The sequence below is a fragment of the Neomonachus schauinslandi genome, chromosome 5 (genome assembly GCF_002201575.2).
Source record: "Neomonachus schauinslandi chromosome 5, ASM220157v2, whole genome shotgun sequence".
NCBI lineage: Eukaryota > Metazoa > Chordata > Mammalia > Carnivora > Phocidae > Neomonachus > Neomonachus schauinslandi.
Window position 1 is genome coordinate 101,376,817 of NC_058407.1, and position 19,994 is coordinate 101,396,810.

The 19,994-nt window shown below is 35.2% G+C and overlaps 1 protein-coding gene across 3 annotated transcripts in view; it reads left to right on the plus strand.

Annotated features, from left to right (window-relative positions):
• Window positions 1-19,994, plus strand: part of ERC1 (ELKS/RAB6-interacting/CAST family member 1) — a 511,631-nt gene that overhangs the window by 244,459 nt on the left and 247,178 nt on the right. The gene's annotated exons all lie outside the window — the stretch shown is intronic.

A 19,994-nucleotide genomic window follows, 5' to 3' on the forward strand; every position in this document is an offset into this window, starting at 1 on the left:
TAGCCGTATTGCTGAGCTTACTGAAGAACATGTGTTGGTCTTGAGGTCCTATGATAGCCAGGTACTTTTTAAAAACATTTTTTTTTATTATAAACACTTCCAAAGATATGCAAAAGTAGAGAAAATAGTATAACGAGCCCCTATATACATATCCCCCATATTTAACCATTAACGTTTTGCTACACTCTCCAGTCAGTTTTTACAAAATTGTCAATTTTAGTAGAACTTTGCCATACGTCATTTTCCTACTAGTCCCACATCTTGTGACTTCCTGAGATAATTTGTTGTGAGGCATGTCATGTCTGCTAGTCCATAATAGCTGCTTCTTTTTCTTCATTGTGGCACCATACCCAACCCTCACCCCTTCATAATTGCCCTGCTCCTAGGTTTTATGAAGACAGATTTATCCTGGGATAGCTCAGCGACCTTCTTTACCTCAGCAGTTGTCTGTATTTTTGTTGTCTTTTCTTCTGTTTCAGAAAAGATACTCTTTCCATCATAAGGCTAGCTTCTGATCTCTATCACAGATTTTAAGCACAGGTCCCCTCCTCTGCAGTCTTCATCTGTTAGTTTTCTCTCACATCATCTGTGCTCACTTTCTATTAGTTTCTTCTTCTCTTCATAAATACTGAGTCTCCGTGACCTACAATAAACAGACTTCTCAGCTCAGCAAGTACTTTAGGCTAACATCACCTCTTCTTTTCTGTTGCTTTGAACTGTCAATAAACGTTGAATACCCAAATTACAGACCAGAAGAGGATCTTGCCTTGATACCCTGGTGTGAGTTTTCATGGCACATATGATATCCTGACAGCAACCTAAGAGTTGAGGAAGCAATTGTTGAGGTGTCACCTGCATGTATGTATAGGTTATTAGGCCACAGTGCAAGGTTAAAAGATTCTAATCTTTTATGAAAGCATTACAGATGATCTACTCTTGGAAGTGATGAGTACTTGAAGCCAGAAATAAATTTGTACGCTGGGAGAATAGGAGAGGTTAGTGTTCTGACTGTCATCAAGAGGATAAAGTTTGTTAATATGCTGCTTTGGGAGCAGTTAGTGTAAGACAAGTTTTTTGTCACTGGTGGTTGAAATTTAAAGCTTGATATTTTGGAGATGGAGTAATAGAGGTAACTTTTGAATAATAAAGCATAAAATTATTTGAATGAAAGAGGTCTGGGAACCATTCCTAAAACATGTTAGGGGGTAGAGTTGAGAAGCAAATTAAATCAGAGCCCAAAGGATTTAAGAAAATGGAAAAAGGATGGATATAATGTTGTGGAAAACAAAGTAATCTCATGTGATGTTCTGAAGCAGAAACAGGCCTCACTAAAGTAACAGTAGAACAGTTTTGTTTTGTTTGCTCCATGCACCAGTATCTTGATTTTTACCTCTCAGATCTTTCCTACTAAGTACAGATATCTGCTTATAGCAAAATAGTGGTGTATTTGTGTGGGAATTTTCTTTTATCATTAGGACTTTGAAAAGATATGGAAGAAGTTTTAAAAGAATGATTCACTTCAAGCCATGAAAAGGGAGTTGTAATTTTTTTTTTCTTTTTCAGTACCACAGTGCTACACTCTATTGTGGACTTCCCTTTCCAAACTGGTCAGAGATTACATTTCTGAAAACTACTATGATTAGCGAAACTATTTTTGGTAACATCAAGCACTCACACAATAAGGCATGGGATAAATGATTAAAGTATGTAGAGAAATTTTTAAGTAGTGTAGAAATTTAGTAAAACAACATTAAATGAAAGGTCTAGAAATAAAGTTCTAAAACCTGGCGCTGATAGATGACCTATCTCTTAAATCACCTTCTTTAGTCGCTCAGAATATATTCGAGGCACCACGATGTTCTTAGATTTTTCACGAGTTTGTATCGTGCAGATTTACCAACATAAAGTTGTTGTTGTTGTTGTTTTGGTCTATGTTTTTTTTTTTATTACTATGTTCAGTTAGCCAACATATAGTACATCATTTGTTTTTGATACAGTGTTCCCAGAATCAATTTTTAAAAGTAGTCCTTGCTTTAATTTCCACTTAAATTTCCCCTTGTTGTGGTCTTTCAGTTTCATATCTTAGTAAAATGGTCATTTAATACCTTCCTTTTAATAAGTTATCTCAGCACTTTAGACATAATCCTCTATCCAAATATTCTGTTGAGTGTGGTGGTTCTTTAACTGGCCCACTCTGTTTGCACTTCCCCGTAGGCCAACCTGCCATTGTGCTGCCAAGTCTGTGAAGCAACAGGTATTCTGTTGTTTCCTCTTAGAACAGTGAATTGAATTCCGTATTTTTTTTTTAAATGAGGATTTCCAATATATGGCATACAAATAAAAAGTAATCATTCATAAAACCTCAGTTGAAAACTCTAGCCTAAGCGTAAATATATACAAAGCACTATGAATGACATATTGTGGGTTCTAATACAGTGAGCTTTCGATTCCTTTTCACTATGAAGCTGAGCAAGAGAATAGCCTTTCTTCTGCTACATTCTGGACTCCTCTTCATAGGTTGAACAAGTTCTGCTAATCATCTGTCCTCAGTTGAGGTGTCTCAGTTTCTACAACTTTGCTCAGAATTTACTTCATTCTTTTGTTAATTTGTAAGAAGTTTACTCCCTCCAACTAATTCTACATGGTATCTGTCTCTAATTACTTATGGCAACTAGTAAGAACATACTTCCCAGAATAAAAGAGCCTGAATCTGAACTTACCAGATCTATGACTTAAGCAAGTTCTTTAACCTTTCTCTGCCTCAGTCTGCTCATTTTTAGAATAGCAATAATAATTGTTCTGGCTTCATACAATTTTCATGAAATTGTTTCATTGTTTCATGGCAGGACCCACCATATCTTAAATGTTTACATTGTTTAATTATGGATAATTGAATAAGTAAAAGGAGTTGTTCATTATAACCCCAGAACTCAAAATATAGAAGAAACATGAGAGGAATGCAGTGTGCAAGAAAGAGACTGAAACATGTATATGTGTGACTCAGAATCCAGAATAAGAAAAGTCTCTCCTAAAGAAAAGGCAGAGCTGACCTATGTATCTAAAAAACAGAAATTTTTTAGCAAAGCACTAGAATAGTGTAGTTTTCTGCAGTAATCCTGACCATGTCAGACCAAAAGGAATGACCCAATCATTCTTCTCCAACCCTAGCATTTATGATTGTAATTTCTGAGCATCTGTTACAAACAAATGGTGGCCCTGAGTTTGAAGAGATGTGAAACCGTTCACTTGGTAGCATGCTAGTGAGTCAGTAGAAACATTTGAATTGGTTAGACAGCCTTGACGGAACATTTTTATTGGCAGATACCATGTTGGTTCTTCTTTTCCTTATGCTGTGGTTTTGTTAGCCATTATTTTTTTATTCCACTTTTATGTTAGTCTCTTTCCCTAAGAAAGAAAGGATGAATTGGAGAAGGGGACAAAATAATAAAATAACAATTATAGTAATCATAATAAATTTTAAGTATCAGTTCAGGTCATGAGTTTGAGTAGTATGGTTTCTAGATGAACTGGTTCATTCTCCAGTGCCTTGCATTCACACTCCTACTGCCGTCTCACCCTATGTTGGCACTATGAATAAAAAGACTCATTTTTCATGTTTAATAAAAATTTTTATGAAACTATGAATTTGACTACCCTGAGAACCAGTTTGTTTGGGGAGGGGGTAGGAGAGCTCTTTTGTTTCTTTGAGATTCCAGAGCTGTTTGATAAGTAGTATTCCATTAGTAAAGTTGGCAGAGAAATTCAAACCTCTGTGGGCTAAATTATATACTCTTGAGATGCCTTTTGGCTAAAGAAAGCCCTAACTTCCCACAACAGAAAGTAAGTTTTCATATGTACCTAAGAAGAGTCCAATAATGTAATCTAAATTCTGACATTTAAAGAATCTTTTAAGAGAGAAAAATAGAATATATTTAGAATTAAGAAGGCTGTTGAAAATGGTTACTTGAAAAAGTTCAGGCTATTTGGGGATAGTATAGGTTAGGTGTCAATCTATTACACTTTGAATAATTAAAATGAGTCTGTATTTTTTTAAGATTTATTTGTTTGAGAGAGAGCGAGAAAACACGAGAGAGAGCAAGCACAAATGGGGGGAGGGGCAAAGGGAGAGGGAGAAGCAGGCTCCTCGCTGAGCAGGGAACCCAGTGCTGGGATGGATCCCAGAGTCCTGGGATTACAACCTGAGATGAAGGCAGATGCTTAACTGACCGAAACACCCATGTGCCCGAAAGTTTGTATTTTAAATTATTATATCTTCTGATATCCTATTTCATTTTCAAATTTATTGTAAAGTTGCTGGCATTAAAGAAAAGAAATCCCAATTGGGGGATTTATGACAGTCTTCCAAAGTAACCACAAAATTGAAAAGTTATGCAAATGTATCATAGGAACAGTTATACTCTAGTAACAAATTGAAGTGTTTTCTAAGTTACATAAGAACATGTATACTTTTGGGGTGCCTGGGTGGCTCAGTTGTTAAGCATCTGCCTTCGGCTCAGGTCAGGATCCCAGGGTTCTGGGATCGAGCCCCACATCGGGCTCCCTGCTCAGCGGGAAGCCTGCTTCTCCCTCTCCCACTCCCCCTGCTTGTGTTCCCTCTCTCGCTGTGTCTCTCTCCGTCAAATAAATAAATAAAATAAAATAAAAAAAAAGAAGAACATGTATACTTTTTGCAAAGCCACATTTATTTATACCTCCATCAAATGCCTTTACTGGAGGCAGTGGAAATATGGTAAAGGACTTGTAGTGAAGTTGGAAGCATTTTTCACGTTGACTTGAAATACTGAAATTTAAATATTCTGTAGGAAATCATATAAATTAATATAAAAATTTCCTATACTTGAAAAAGAAAACAAAGTATGCTGTATAGCATAACTATAAACAAGTAACACTCCTGGGACTGGTCCTTGTTAAAATGATAAAGCAGAGGCGCGCCTGGGTGGCTTAGTTGTTAAGCGTCTGCCTTCGGTTCGGGTCATGATCCCAGGGTCCTGGGATTGAGCCCCGCATCGGGCTCCCTGCTTGGCGGAAGCCTGCTTCTCCCTCTCCCACTCCCCCTGCTTGTGCTCCTGCTCTCGCTCTCTCTCTAAAATAAATAAATAAAGGTAAAGTAGAGTTTGTGTCTATAATCAACTATCCCTTGGAACTTTGAGTCTTCCTCTCTAGTCTTGATTAACTCCTTAATTCTGCCCCCTTTTTTCTACCCTTATCTCCAGCTCACCTATGCATCCACCTTATAGGATGTGTAATCTTAACTGTTCCTAGCATCTTTCCTCATTAGACTGATAGTTTACTTGAGGTTCTGAGTTATTATATAACAGTGGAAGAAATGGCTTAGTTAAATATAGTAATTGTTAGAATTTTCTACCTCTTTCTGCTCCTAAACTTTGACCATGATCCTCAGCTTTTCACAAGATAAGGCATATGTATGATAAATGTTTTTCTCAAATCTTTTTATTTTCTTGCAACCTGAATTGGAATCAATTACAAATAACCCCAAATATCCCATGCCTTTCTCCTCCCTTAAAACCTTAATCCATCTTTTAGCCATTTAAAGCCACATACAACTTCCAAATAGAAGAAACCATATTCTTCAAAAACCATGCTTCTTAATCATCTTTTCATGTAAAGAGCCTCAAATGGCTGGAATAATCTCTAAGTAGCAAGTAAAGCATTGAGCTTTTCAGATAAAGGCCCCCAGAGTACCTTTCTTTTTCAGCATTTACAGTGCTTTCTCTGCCCCATCAATATATATGGTTTGTGTGCAAGGATGAAATTAAGAATATAGGTCATCTTCTTTCTCCCAAAGGAGAAAGGAGTAAGATTATTATCCTACTTCTTCTCATTTTCTCCACTACTGGAGGTGTGGGGTCAATTCTGGTCCCTTCTGTTAAATATAATGCATCAGTTAAAGGACTAACCGTTGCAGGTAGGTAAGCCTTAACCTAATTGCAATACCCATTTTGAGAAAATCTGGTAAATAATATACCAGTATGAGGGTGTTTTTTCAGGACCTTTCTTTACAGTGCCTTCAGAAGGTGCCTTATAGGTAATTACTCATTCTGTAAATGGGTAAAACTTCCATCGAGCTTTGGATGTAGATGGTAGTAATCCATCCATTTAATCATAAGATTTTCCTATCAGAAGATCCAGTTATGAGTATTATAAACATCAAAGATGCTCCCTGTAGCAAAGAATGTGTTTACATTTAAGCCAGTTTGCTTACATTTAAAATAAGTATAATAATTAGACCCACCTCATGATATTGTTGTGAGGATCAAATGAGGTAAAGTAATGGAAACACTTTGAAATTAGTGAAGCTGAATATTTGCAAAGCAAGATATTCAGAATTGAAGATCCAGTCTGCACTTAACTTCTTAGGTCTGCAGTTTTCTTATTCTGAAATGAAAGGGTTTCTTAAATCTCTAAGATCCCTATTGTTCAAAATAGTTCTCTAAGTGAGCTTCGGAAGTCCCTTGATTCTATAGTTGTAAATGCTCTGAGTAAATCTGGGAAGTAACTTATATATAAACAGTATACTGAAAAGAAGTTGGGGGTCAGATGTTCATGAATTCTTAACTGAGGACTAGGCTGCACATTCATTGGATGAGACTACCCAGGGTTTACCAGAGATTAAGTACTACAGAGATGAAAGTGGAATTGTGATACTAAAGGTAGAGCAGTGCTGGGGAATTTGGAGTTCCAGTCCAGTCCAGAGTGGCAAAATGCTTGTTAAAACTTCTGGCATCTTGCTGAAGTAACAGAAAGCTAAGTTTTAAGAATAGGGGTCATGAACTATAATAAAGCCTACTGTAGACCCAGACCAACAAAACTTAAAGTTCCAAGAAAGTCTGCAGGGAAGGTTGAATTTGGAGGATGAGTCTTACCAAGATAGAGAGGTCTGGGAAATACCCTGAGCTTTCAGCAGATTAGCCTAACAAAGGATAAATTCAAGCTTACAGAAGTACAAGGCGGTCAACTATTAACTAAATTACATACTAGAATAAAAAGTATTGCTCTTCAGAAGAACATAACAGAATCCAGACTCTTTACAGTGTATCAACTACAGTATCCTATAGTGGGTTTTAAAATTTGCCAGACATGCCAAGAAACAGTAACATATGACCCATAATGAGGAAAAGCATGCAGTAGAAATCAACTCCAAGAAGTCCTATATATCATATTTAACAGATAAAGACTTTAAAGTCACTCTTATAAATATGCTTCAGGGACTTAAAGGAAAATGCCATATTGATGATATAGGAAATCTTAGCCAACTAAGGAAAACTATTAAGAAATGGAAATTTGGAAACTGAAATTTAATGAAAAGTTCACTGAATGATCTTAATAACAGGTTAGAGCTGTCAAAAGAAAGTCCATAAATTTTAAAAGAGATCAGTAGATACCCAATTTGAAGAACAGGGAGAATGAGGGGTATTACAAAGTGAATGGAGTCTTAGTGATATGTTGGATAATAGCAAATAGACTAACATACAATTAACTGAAACATAAAGAGATTAAAAGAGTAAGAAAGGGGCAGGGAAAAAAATTTTTTTTAAAAAAATGGCTGAAGTATTTCTCTAATTTGATTCCAAATACATAGATTTAAGGAGGTCTATAGGAAATCTGTGTATCTCCTTTTCAATTATTTTGTAAACCTAAAATTGCTCTAAAAAAAATCTTTAAAAAAAAGCAAACACACACACACACACTTGTATTTACAGATCCCAGAAACTTAGTGAAACCTAGCAGGATAAATACAAAGAAAACCACATGTGTTGACATTGTAATTCAATTGCTAGAAACAAAGCATAGGGAGAAAAACAAAAGCAGCAAGGGAAAAAAAGACACACTACATAAAGGGAAAATATGATAGCTGAGTTCTTATTAAATATATTGGAGATCACACTGATATGAGGAATTTGAGAAACAAGATAGAGGATCATAGGGGAAGGGAGGGAAAAATGAAAGACGATGAAACCAGAGAAGGAGACAAACCATAAGAGACTCTTAATCTCAGGAAACAAACTGAGGGTTGCTGGACTGGAGGGGGGTGGGAGGGATGGGGTGGCTGGGTGTTGGACATTGGGGAGGGGGTTTGCTATGGTGAGCGCTGTGAATTGTGTAAGACTGACGAATCACAGACCTGTATCCCTGAAACAAATGATACATTATATGTTAATTAAAAAATAAAAAAAATAAAAACATTGGAGATCAGAAGAAAATGGAACTTTTTTTAAAGTACTGGGGAAAAAATTGTTAGACTAGAATTCTATGACCAAATAAAACACTGTTAAAAAACTAGGGTTAAATATGGACATTTTCAGTTAAAACAAACATGAAAAGGCTTCATTTCTAGAAAAACTGCTCTGTAAGAAATGTGAATGGATGTTCTTCTAGCTGAGAGGAAATGAAACCAGATGGGAGTATGAATCTATAGGAGAGAATAAAGAACATCAGACTTGGCAAATTAGTTGACATATATAGAAAACTTGTTTTTTTTCTTCACATACTCTCCTTAAAAGACAACTGACTATTTAAAGCAAAAATAACAGCATTGTTTGGTGGAGTTTATAATGTATATAAAAGTGAATATGCCAACAACAGCACAAGAGGTGGGGGTGTAGCTCTATATTGTTTTAAGGTTGTTATCTTTGTGAAATAGAAAGTAGGAAGAGTCAGTTAGGAAGTTTTATAATTTCTAATCTTAATGGACTGTGGTAAGTTAAGGATGCATATTGTTAGCTGTAGAGCAACTTCAAAAAGTTAACCACAAAAACAAAAATAGAAAACAATCCCCCTGAAAATCCAGAAGAGGAAATAAAACATAATACTAAAAATTATTTTATTTAATCAGGAAAAAAAAAAGGGCAGGAAAAGGAACAATAGAGGAACAAAGAATGGAAGGGATAAATGGATGATAGAAATTCAGAATATCAATACTTACATCAAAATCAAATGGACTGAAACACTTCAATTAAAGGACAGAGATTATCAGAATGGATTTTTTAAAAGAAGCAATGTTGTCTGAAACACACAGACTGTAATAAACACAAATATGTGGAAATTAAAGAATGGAAAAAGATGGTCCTTGTAAATAGTAATCATAAGAAACCTGGTATGGCTATATTAATATCAGATGAAAGAGACTTCCAAAAAGTCTTTCTGAATTAAAGAAGGATATATCATAATGATAGAGGAGACAATTCATCAGAAAGATATAACAGTTCTTTGTAATGTATGTACCCAAAAACAGAGCTTCAAAATTCCTGAAGGGCAAACTGAAAGAACTAAAGTGAAAAGCAGACAAATCCATAGTCATCAGTCATCACTGGAGATTATAACCCCTGTTTCTCAGAAATTGATAGAATAGGTGACAAGAAAACAAGCAGTAAAAATATAGAATATTTCAGATTATCAACTTGACCTATTTAATATTTATAGAATAGTACACCCGACAACTGAAGGATATATATGTTTTCTGAATATGTGTGGAATGTTCACCAATGTAGACCATATGCTGGGCCATAAAAAGAAATCTTAATAAATTTCATAAGATTAAATATGGCAGAATTGTTCTCTGACCACAATGGAATTAAATTGGAAGTTAATAAGATATCTGGAAAAGCCCCCAAATGTTTAGAAATTAAATAATACAATTCTAAATACCATGACTCAGAGAAGTCGTAAGGAATATGAGAAGTCATTTTGAACTGAATGGAAATGGAAATACAGATGTTAAATTTTGTGTTATACAGTTCAACTAGTGCTTATACCTTTGAATGCCTATATTAGAAAAAAAGAAAGTTTAAATTCAGTTATCTGAGTTCTACACTATGAAACTAGAAAAAGAAAGAGCAAAGTAAACCAAAGTAAATAGAAAGAAGGAAATAATAAAGATAAGAGCAAAAATCAAGGAAATAGAAAACAGCATAGAAAATTCACAAACTCAACCATGGTTTGTCAGAGAATTAATAACATTGATAAGCCCCCTAGCAAGATTGATCCAAGGAAGAAGGAGGACACATGAATTAACAATTTCTGGAATGAAAGAGCGCAAGAGGGGATATCACTCAAGATTCTAAGGGCATTTGAAAAAATAATATTTTGAATAAGTTTATACTAATAAATTTGATAACTTAGATATAATAGACAAATTCATTGACAAATACAGTTTATTAAAACTGGCTCAAAATCAGGAATATAAAATTCACCAGCCTATATCTATTAAGGATACTGAATTTGTAATCAAAAACATTTCCACAAAGAAAACTCCAGGCCCAGATGGCTTCACTGGTGAATTATACTAAACATTGAAGTAAGAAATAATAACAATCTTATAGAAACTCTTTCAGGAAATAGAGAAAGAAATACTTAATTCATCTTATGAGATCAGAATTAGCCTCACACCTAAATCTGGCAAAGACATACAAAAGGAGAATATTACAGGCTAATCTACCTCATGAACATTGGCATAAATGTCTCCAACAGAGTCTTAGCAAATTGAATCTAACATAAGGAGAAAGCTAATGTATTAACGACCAAGTTAGGCTTATTTCTGGAATGTAAGGTTTGTTCAGTATTTGAAAATGAATTAAGTTTACTACATTGAGAATAAAAAGTAATAAAACTATCAGTACATTGAGTAAAACCTTTTGACAAAAGGTAACATTCATTCATGATAAAAACTCTTAGCTGTCTAGGAATAGAAAGTTTCTTCAACTCAATAAAGGGCACATGTGACATGTCACGCCTAATGATGCAAATTGAACACTTTCCCTCTGAGATTGCAAAGGATATAAAGATGTCCACTTTTACCTCTCTGTTCTTAATCATAAACCTAAACATAAGACACAAGAGGTAAAACCACAATCTTCTGGAGGAAAACAGGAAACTTTGGAGTAGGCAAAGATTTCTTGCTATACAAAATATACTAACCATGAAAGAAAAAATTAACTGGATTTGACCAAAATTAAAAACTATTCTTCAAAAGACACCATTAAGAAAATGAAAATAATTAAATGTTAAAGATAAAAGGTATTTATGTGAAAAGTATTTTGTACAGAACTTTTTTTTTTTTTTTTAAGATTTTATTTATTTGAGAGAGAGAGAGATAGAGCTCAGGAGCAGAGGGGAGGGTCAGGGGGAAAGAGAAAAGTAGATTCCCCACTGAGCAGGGAGCCCAACGTGGGGCTCGATCCCAGGACCCTGAGATCATGATGTGAGCCAAAGGCACACAGTCAAGTGGTTACTTAACTCACTGAGCTGCCCAGGCGCCCCTGTACAGAACTTTCAAATGATAGTTAAATACCTATTTCATGTGTGTTTCTATAGGATTTACCCCATTGTGTTACAGTCATTTATTTGCAGGCTTTATTATCTTCCTCCAGACACCTGACATTTAGAAGTGTTGCTCATCTTGAATCTCTGGAAATAAGCCTAGTACCCAACATATAATTGGCACTCAGTAAATATTTTTTGAATTGTATTTTTATCTTCAAAGTGGAAATAAGTATTCTAAGAGAATATAAAGCCAAATAACTTTTTAAAATAGCCTTAGTATTTGTCTTCTCTACAAGTTAGATCTTCAAGACACATTAAATATTGTTTAGGCCCAGAGTTCATCTTTTCTCTCTGGTTTAATAATCTAGGAAATTAAATAAAAGATGCTTATTTGGTTAGGAACTGTTGCTATGAAAAATATTTGTGATATACACATCAATTTTACACATAGGTCATTTTCAGAGGGAAAACAGATGAACCTTTCATTTTTAACAGAGGATATCTTTGCTGTGCATGTGAAAGCAATTGTGGCTGGATTCATTCTTTTTCTTCTTTGTCTTTTCTTCCACATAGTGACATTCTTATAACACCCCATCAACACTGGTATAATTTTCCACCCAGAATGAAGTTATTCCTTCTCAATGTATTTGTGGTCATGCATTTTCTGGTTAGAGATACTGTTGCTTTTTAGAGCAAGGTGGTTGGTTATTAGCTACTAGAGATAGCAAATACTTTTGGTCTTGAAATTGAGCTTGAGTTTCACAGGTGGTAGTGTACACATCTGGAGTGGACTTACCAGAATATATCTCCCTATTCAGGGCTCTGGCATCATGTTTGGTGTTATCTTTCAAGATTAAAGTGCCCAAAACTATATAGCACTCTTTTTGGTATTCCTTTGTCTTTGGGTACATCTACCTCATATAACTTTCCTTTTCTTCCATTATTTCTTGGGTTTGGGGGGGTGCTTTTTGTTTTTTTGGGTTTTTGGAGTCTTTTGCTTTCTTGTTTCTTTGTGTTTGTATTTTCTTAACTCATTTATAAAACATTAGCAGTCCTCAGAATTATCAAATGGTTAAATCTGGAGTTGGGGTTTAAAATCGTAAAAAGAGCAAGACAGTGAAAATAAGATGATTCTCTTCTCTCATAAAAATGTGATCAATTCAGATATGCTCATGGATATTATTTATTATCTTTTAAAAATAATCAAGATCTCTAGGGACGCCTGGGTGGCTCAGTCGGTTAAGCGTCTGCCTTCGGCTCAAGTCATGATCCCAGGGTCCCGGGATCGAGTCCCACATCAGACTCCTTGCTGAGCAAGGAGCCTGCTTCTCCCTCTGCCGCCTCTGTCTCTCTCTCTCTGATAAATAAATAAAATCTTAAAAAAAAAAAAATCAAGATCTCTAGTCACTGTTACTTTTTTTCTTTTGTTGAAAGGCAGATGTTAGAAATACTAATTTCATGTCATGGTTCCCTTTCCTATAACATGAAATATAATGAAGTCTCATGTTACTGCTTTCATTTTCTTTTTTTCATCTTTGGTAGTGAGCAGTGTAATCCATATCACTGAATTAAATATGGACTAGATAAAAGTACTATCATGACCTTTCTAATATCCAGGCTTCTATTTTGAAACATTTATTTATAACCAGTTCCTACTTTCATTGGTAACATAAATCTGATTATGTTTTACTTATGTTTACAAACCTTTAGAAGGCCCATATTTCAATTAAACCTCTGTAATTTTGTCCCTAGATAAATTTCTGGCTTTATATCTCTTTATACTTTTTATCTTCATTCTCCAGAAACATCTAACTATTCAAACTTACCTTATATTCTCCTTCCCAATGCTTTTGCTAAAACCATTCTTCTGTCTTAAATGCTTTCTTCATAATTCTGCCTTTTATGGTTCCACTTTTTTCTCATGGCTCACTCTAAATCACATTGGCTATAGAGAAACCTGCCTAAATCTTGTGGGTCAGCACTAATCCCCCTAAACTTGGTTCTTTGTTTTGTTTCTTTAGCGCATTTTACAGTATTTATGCCTTGTTTCTAGACTTACTACATTTCTGAAACTATGTGAAACATGGTGGATGAAATATTCATTGAGATGATATGTGTTTCTTCACAGAGCTCATAGACTTAAACACAATTTTTTGTAAAATGAAGCATAGGGTTCTGTGGGTGAAAATAAAAATAAATGGCCAGTATGAGTGGGGTACATCCTTTGATAAAACATCCTGGAAGAGATAATATATTTCAATAGACTTGGTTTTATATGTGTTAAAGTTTTGTTTTTACACATAAGCCTTTAATATATTTGTATTGTTTAGTGTGAGGAAAGTCTTTTTAGTTTTTCCCCTATGGAAAATCAGTTCGATAGTACCACCCATATAATATAGTAAGTTCCTGTATGTGCTTGAGTCTGTTTCTGGGCTCTGTACAGTTTTCTATTCACCTATTTGTTACTGCTATGTTAATTCATTACTATTTTATTTACTGTTTTACTTTTAAATTCTGGTTTATGGTAGAACAAATCTCTATTCAGTGTTCTTTGTCTGAATCATCTGGAACCCTTACTCTTTTCATATGAGTGACATTTTTTTCTGTTAAATGCTCTGGTTTTTATTGCTGTGTGCAGAAAGGCTATTTTTTAAAGAAAATATTGCTATTGTATACCCTATTACCCCTTTATTAGTTTTATTAGAATAGCACAAGCTGTTGTGAAAAACTTACCCTAAACTTTCTGTGGCTTAAACACAATAAAAGTTTGTTTCTCACTTGCCTAACAGTCCAGTGCTATTACTTCTGATTGGTGGGTCCTTTCAAAATCTATATTGTATTTCTGCCCTGTTTTCATTCATATGCTTTGTGACTTTTTTTTTTTTTTTTTTACATCTTCAGTGTCACTAGAAGTTTGTCTGCTTTATATTTCTTTTTAAGGAGCCAGATTTGGATGTTGTTTAATCTCTGTTCTTACATAGTAGTTTCTCTTCTATTAATGACTTCCTTCTATTTTCCTTATATTTTCAATGTTTGTTTTTTCCAAGTTACTTGAATTGAATATTTATAGTTATTATTGAATGCCATAAATTTTTTTCTAAGACTCCCATTAGCTATATACAAATTTTGATATATAAAAATTTCTCCTTGTGTATTATAAAGTCTTTTGGTTTCCTGAGCTTTTCTCCTTAATCTGTGTGTTATCCAGGGTGCGGTGGTTTCATTTCATGAAATTGGCAGGAAAGTATTCAGTGTTGACTTTACAGTATTTCATTGTAGTGAGAAAACAGTCTACAAAAAAAAAAACAGTTGTAGTAAGCCAAAGAGGTGTAAATATAGCTACAGTTTAATGTAGAAATGTTTAAAATTATCCATTGACTGAGTTATTGGCCTTAGACTATATGTTGATTGTATCCTCAGGCTGTTATCAAGATGATGACACCATTTCCAGGTGTTCCTGAGACTCTTCCTTAAATAAAAGAACAACTTTCTCAGAAGTCTTCTTCTGCCTCCTCCCATAGTAGGCTTCCTTTCAACATCCATGTGGCCAGCCTGAGTCACATGCCAAGTGATTGGGAAGGGAAAATGGGATTGCCATTTTTGCCTTATTTTAATTACTATCTACCTCTGAGGTCTGGAAATAAGGTCTTTATCTTTGAGTCACAATGTGGAAGAGATGGATACATGAAAAATAGTAGAAGGAAGAAGGTAGAAGGTAGGAATGTGGATGTTGGTTAGACAGCCCAGTATAGTCTTCTACAGTTGCCATATCTCAGTATGCCTTGAGCATCAGTGAATTTATCAGAAGGGAGAAAGAGGATGTTGATTCATCTGAAGAAGTCTGATACATGGCATTCTGTTAGGAGAACTTCTGTTATTTCTGTTAATTGCCCTTTAAGACAGTTCAGTTATTTCCAGTTTTTACAGTGTGAATTCTCCAGTTTGTTCTAACTTTTAACTTTGTCTCAGGAGGATTTTTCTTATATGGTTTATAATTTTTGATAATGAGCACATCTTCTGTGGGACTTTTCTTGGGATTCTCATTCAGATCAGCTTTGAGTTTGTGCAAGGACCAAATACATTCACTGTTTCTGGATCAATTTTTATGTGAATCTCTGTGCTTGGAATTCTGTGTATCTCATGAACCTAATGATTTATGGATGATTGTTTTCTCAACTGTTAAGTATAGACTCTTTGCTGCTCCATTGGCCTGGTAGGAAAAGTTTTTCTGGTCCCCATTTTACAAAAGGAGCCAAACTTTGTGACTTTCTTTAGCTTTATACACATACATCATTTCCACGTCTCCCTAAGCTTGAATCCTGGAATCTTCTCCCTAGTCCTTAGCTATTAAGGCCTATAACCCAGTTTTTTACCTCTCATAAGCCATTTCCACTTAAGCTCTCATCAGTTCTCCGACTTTGAGTTCTATCTTCATTACTGGCACTTCTGATTTAGCTCATGCTTGATACCTAATTGTAATTTTCTATTTTATGCAGTATTTTCACGAGTTTCGAGCAGGAGGGGAGGGTCTTTTTATACTGGCATAGTTCATAATATTTATCAGAATTATAAGTTCCATTTAAACCAAATTTATTTTCAGTATGTTAGTTTTTTTTCTCCTTCTAATTTTTGGTGGCCTTTATTTTTGTATATGTACTTTTCATTCCTGAAGTCTTCAAAATCCATAACAAGGGTTTTGATTGCGACTTTATAGACAGAGTATATGTTTCAAAAATTTTGCTATTACTTAAGGGAAGGGGTAAATTACAACTCTCTTGAACCAAAATTTTATAGGGAAAGGTAGCCAGAAGCAATGATGAAATATGTGCTTGCCCCTTTCCATCTGTATTTCTGAAATATTAGTTTGTTCTCATTAAGTTTTTGTAAGGTAGAGATTTACTTCTGCTTAAAAAACTTTCATCTTTAGCCAAACTTTGTGTGTCTTGTGGAATAGTTTATTTTTCCAATATACTTTAGAGAAAAAAAACCTTTCTGTTCCCAGCCTGCTCATGATATCCAGCTCCTGTTGCTTTGGCTCAGAGTTCCATTCTACCTCATGATAAACACCTTCGTATCTCATTATATCTTAACTCTGTAAGCTCTAGGAACAGACTTATAGAGGAAACTTACTGTACTATCTAAATGAGCCATGACAAGCCTGGGAGTGGAATTTACTGCTGGGAAGTAGACCAGGTGGTATTAAAGGGGCTTGTTCCATGTGGTAATATTGAAGTAGAAACTGGAGGAGTGAACCTTTTTGGCTACTAATTTCCTGAAGAGATAAGACAGTCACACTGTACTTGTGTATTTCCATCTCTCCATGTAAAATTGTGTTTCAGGACTCTTCCTGTTATTTCTAGGTCTGATTTTTTATTAATTTTATTTTTATTTTATTGTCAGGCTTAATGTAATTAAAAACCTCAGTACTAAAATTCTAAGACAACAGAAGGTAGATGAAATTGTTGTTGTATTATTAAATAGACTCTACAGTTCTTCTTGCTAGGGATAAAGCCCTACTATGATGAAGTAGTATTGTTCAAAGATGTCAATAATTTCCAGATGTGGAAGAGAGCCTAAGCAGAGTATTTCTTCACCAAAACAAATACACATTTTCTAGTTGGGTCTGTGTGCTAATTAAAAGAGTGTTTTCCTCTCATTTTGTCGTTATTCCATTTGTTAGAAAATATCCAAATAATTGCACTAAACACACAAACTTTTATGCATCTGTCACATGCAAACAATAGAAATATTTTGACATTGTTGTTTTGGGGAGATTTCATATGGGGATAGTGTGGGTAAATACCCTCTTTTTCCCAGTCACCACCCTGGAAAATACTGAAGGACTCCAGAGCAAGAACAGCTCTAGAGACCATTTATAACCCATCTCTTTTATCACTAAGTTGAGAGCTATTTTAACAAATGGCAGTTGTTGTCAGTTTCTTTGGATTGAAAATAAATAAATTCTGTTTTTGTTCTGCAGATAGTTAATCAGGTCACTTAATTTTGAGCCAATAAACACAGAAGGAATAGTCAAATTTAAGAAGGGTTGCATAAAATAAGTTCTTTGTCATTTGACTCTGAGTTGAGGTATTTTCTTCCTTTTTTTCAACCTCCAAAATCCTTCCTTCCCCCATTCCCCGCTTTGTGGTTTTGAACAGATTGCTTTAGTGAGTCCACAGGCCCAGGAATCATGTTTGTCACGTTTTAGTACTTGGGATTGAGTAGAACTTCTTCCCTTTGTAGTTAACTCTGGGTATCATCAGTTTGAAGGAGTGTCTTCTCATCCCACTGCTTTTTAGCTTTGGTGCTTACCTGTTGCATCTTTCTAATAATTACATCTTTGTTTTCCGTTTTAAAGCATAAGATAGTTCCAGAGCTGTATTTTGTCTTTATTTTAAACTAACACCAGAGTACCACTATAGTCATCAATCACTGTTTGGGTAAGTTGGTGACTCCTTTATGCTACCCAAGATTTTTTATTTAAAATTGAGCATTTTTTACTTGCTTTTTAGGTCAGAGGAATCATATCCTCTGTGGTATTCCTTTTTCATCTCAGCTTCTTAAAGAAGTGCTATAAATAGAGGCTTTCACCTTAAAAGCACTGTGTGTTTCATTGACTAGAACTAAACTGAACTGTAAGCTAATAAAAAGTACCAAATGAAAATATTATGGTATCTGATTGCATTCTATTGTAGGTGTAATGTAGTGTGAACAGTAGTAGCTTTGATTCATTGTAAATCCCATCTGAATACTGACAACATGGTTAAAAATATCAGGAGATAAATCCCACAGGTCACATTTGTGGGAATGCTCATTGTACATATGTAAGACCTTATTTCATTATTTAAACAACAGCAGTATGCTCGTAAGGTAAGGCAGTATCGTGGGCTGTGACAGGGATAGAGGTAACATGAGAGGTGAGTGGCTGCTGAATTACGATACTTGTGCAGTTGAGATTCTTTTTCTGTTTTAGCTATAAGCTTTTTTGCATGAATAGTAGTGATCACTTCGTAGGCAATTTTCCCTTGGATCCCAGAGTATTGCAGCAGATTAGAAGCAGGTAAAGACCTGAGATTTAAAAAAGAGTTCACTTTCAATTATATTAAAATGAGGATTTTTTTTTTTTTTAAAGATTTTATTTATTTGACAGAGAGAGACACAGCGAGAGAGGGACACAAGCAGGGGGAGCGGGAGAGGGAGAAGCAGGCTTCCCGCGGAGCAGGGAGCCTGATGTGGGGCTCCATCCCAGGACCTGGGTCATGACCTGAGCCAAAGACAGCCGCTTAACGACTGAGCCACCAGGTGCCCCTAAAATGAGGAATTTTTAATCAAAAACAAAAACCGTTTATGTTGTTCCACATGGACAAATTGAAGGAGTACTTGAAATTTCTTCAAACTTACAAGCTAGACATTATCTTATAACTTCCTTAGAGGAAATCCATTTATTTATAGTAGGGCAGAGATCCCCAAACTTCCTTGGTTCCAGTGCAGTCAGTAAATTTTTAATGACCTATAGGCCAAAATAAATACCCCACAGTTCCTGATAGTGATTAAGTTCATACAATTTAAATATTTGTGTTCTGACAACTTACTTATTACTCAAAAAATAATATTGATAATTTGAATGAAAAAAATATTTTAATTTCATTCTTAAGTCACCACTACAGCGTACTAATGGGATGTGTGCTTGTTGGATACTGCAGTGTTTCAAATCTTAGAAACAGATTGAACACTGCCCCCTGATTTCTTATTCTGTATTTCTGTGCATTACTGTGCTATGCTTTAAATCACAACAAGCATCGAAAACTCAGTTTCACAGAGATAGATTGTCATGAAGTGGAACATAGCATGATCCAGTGGTGAAGCTGTAAACTACTTTGAACTAGTAATTTTCACATCTGACAGATGTGAGTTCGCTGGGTGATTTGGGAACTGTGGTAGTATTGTAGAGATTAAAATTAGCTAATAATAAGTACTGGTGGCTTCTGAGTTCAAGAATAATTATTGCCCTGCCAAACCATAGGGGAAGTGGGTGAATTGTATAGTAGGCAATTAACTGACTCTTCATCTACCTATGGGGAGATAGCATGACATATTAATTAAGAACAATGGCTTTCCGAAGTAAGTCAATCAGAGAAAGACAAGTATCATATGATCTCACTGATATGAGGAATTCTTCATCTCAGGAAATAAACTGAGGGTTGCTGGAGTGGTGGGGGGTGGGAGGGATGGGGTGGCTGGGTGATAGACATTAGGGAGGGTATGTGCTATGGTGAGCGCTAATAAAGGGGGGAAATCGGAGGAGGAGATGACCCATGAGAGACTATGGACTCTGAGAAACAAACTGAGGGTTTTAGAGGGGAGGGGGTGGGGGAATGGGTTAGCCCGGTGATGGGTATTAAGGAGGGCACATATTGCATGGAGCACTGGGTGTAATACACAAACAATGAATCATGGAACACTACATAAAAAAAATAATTAAAAAAAAAAAAAACAATGGCTTTCAAACTCCTTTGACTTTGACCCCAGTAAGAAAAACATTTTACATCTTCTCCCCTTTCCATTCTCTCTTCTTTCCCTCTCCTCCCCTCCTCTCTCTTCTCTCTCTCTTTCACTCTCATACATGCACACCTAAGTGAAACATGCATTTAACAATGAGTTTCCTCATTTATAAAATGGGAATTAATAATATA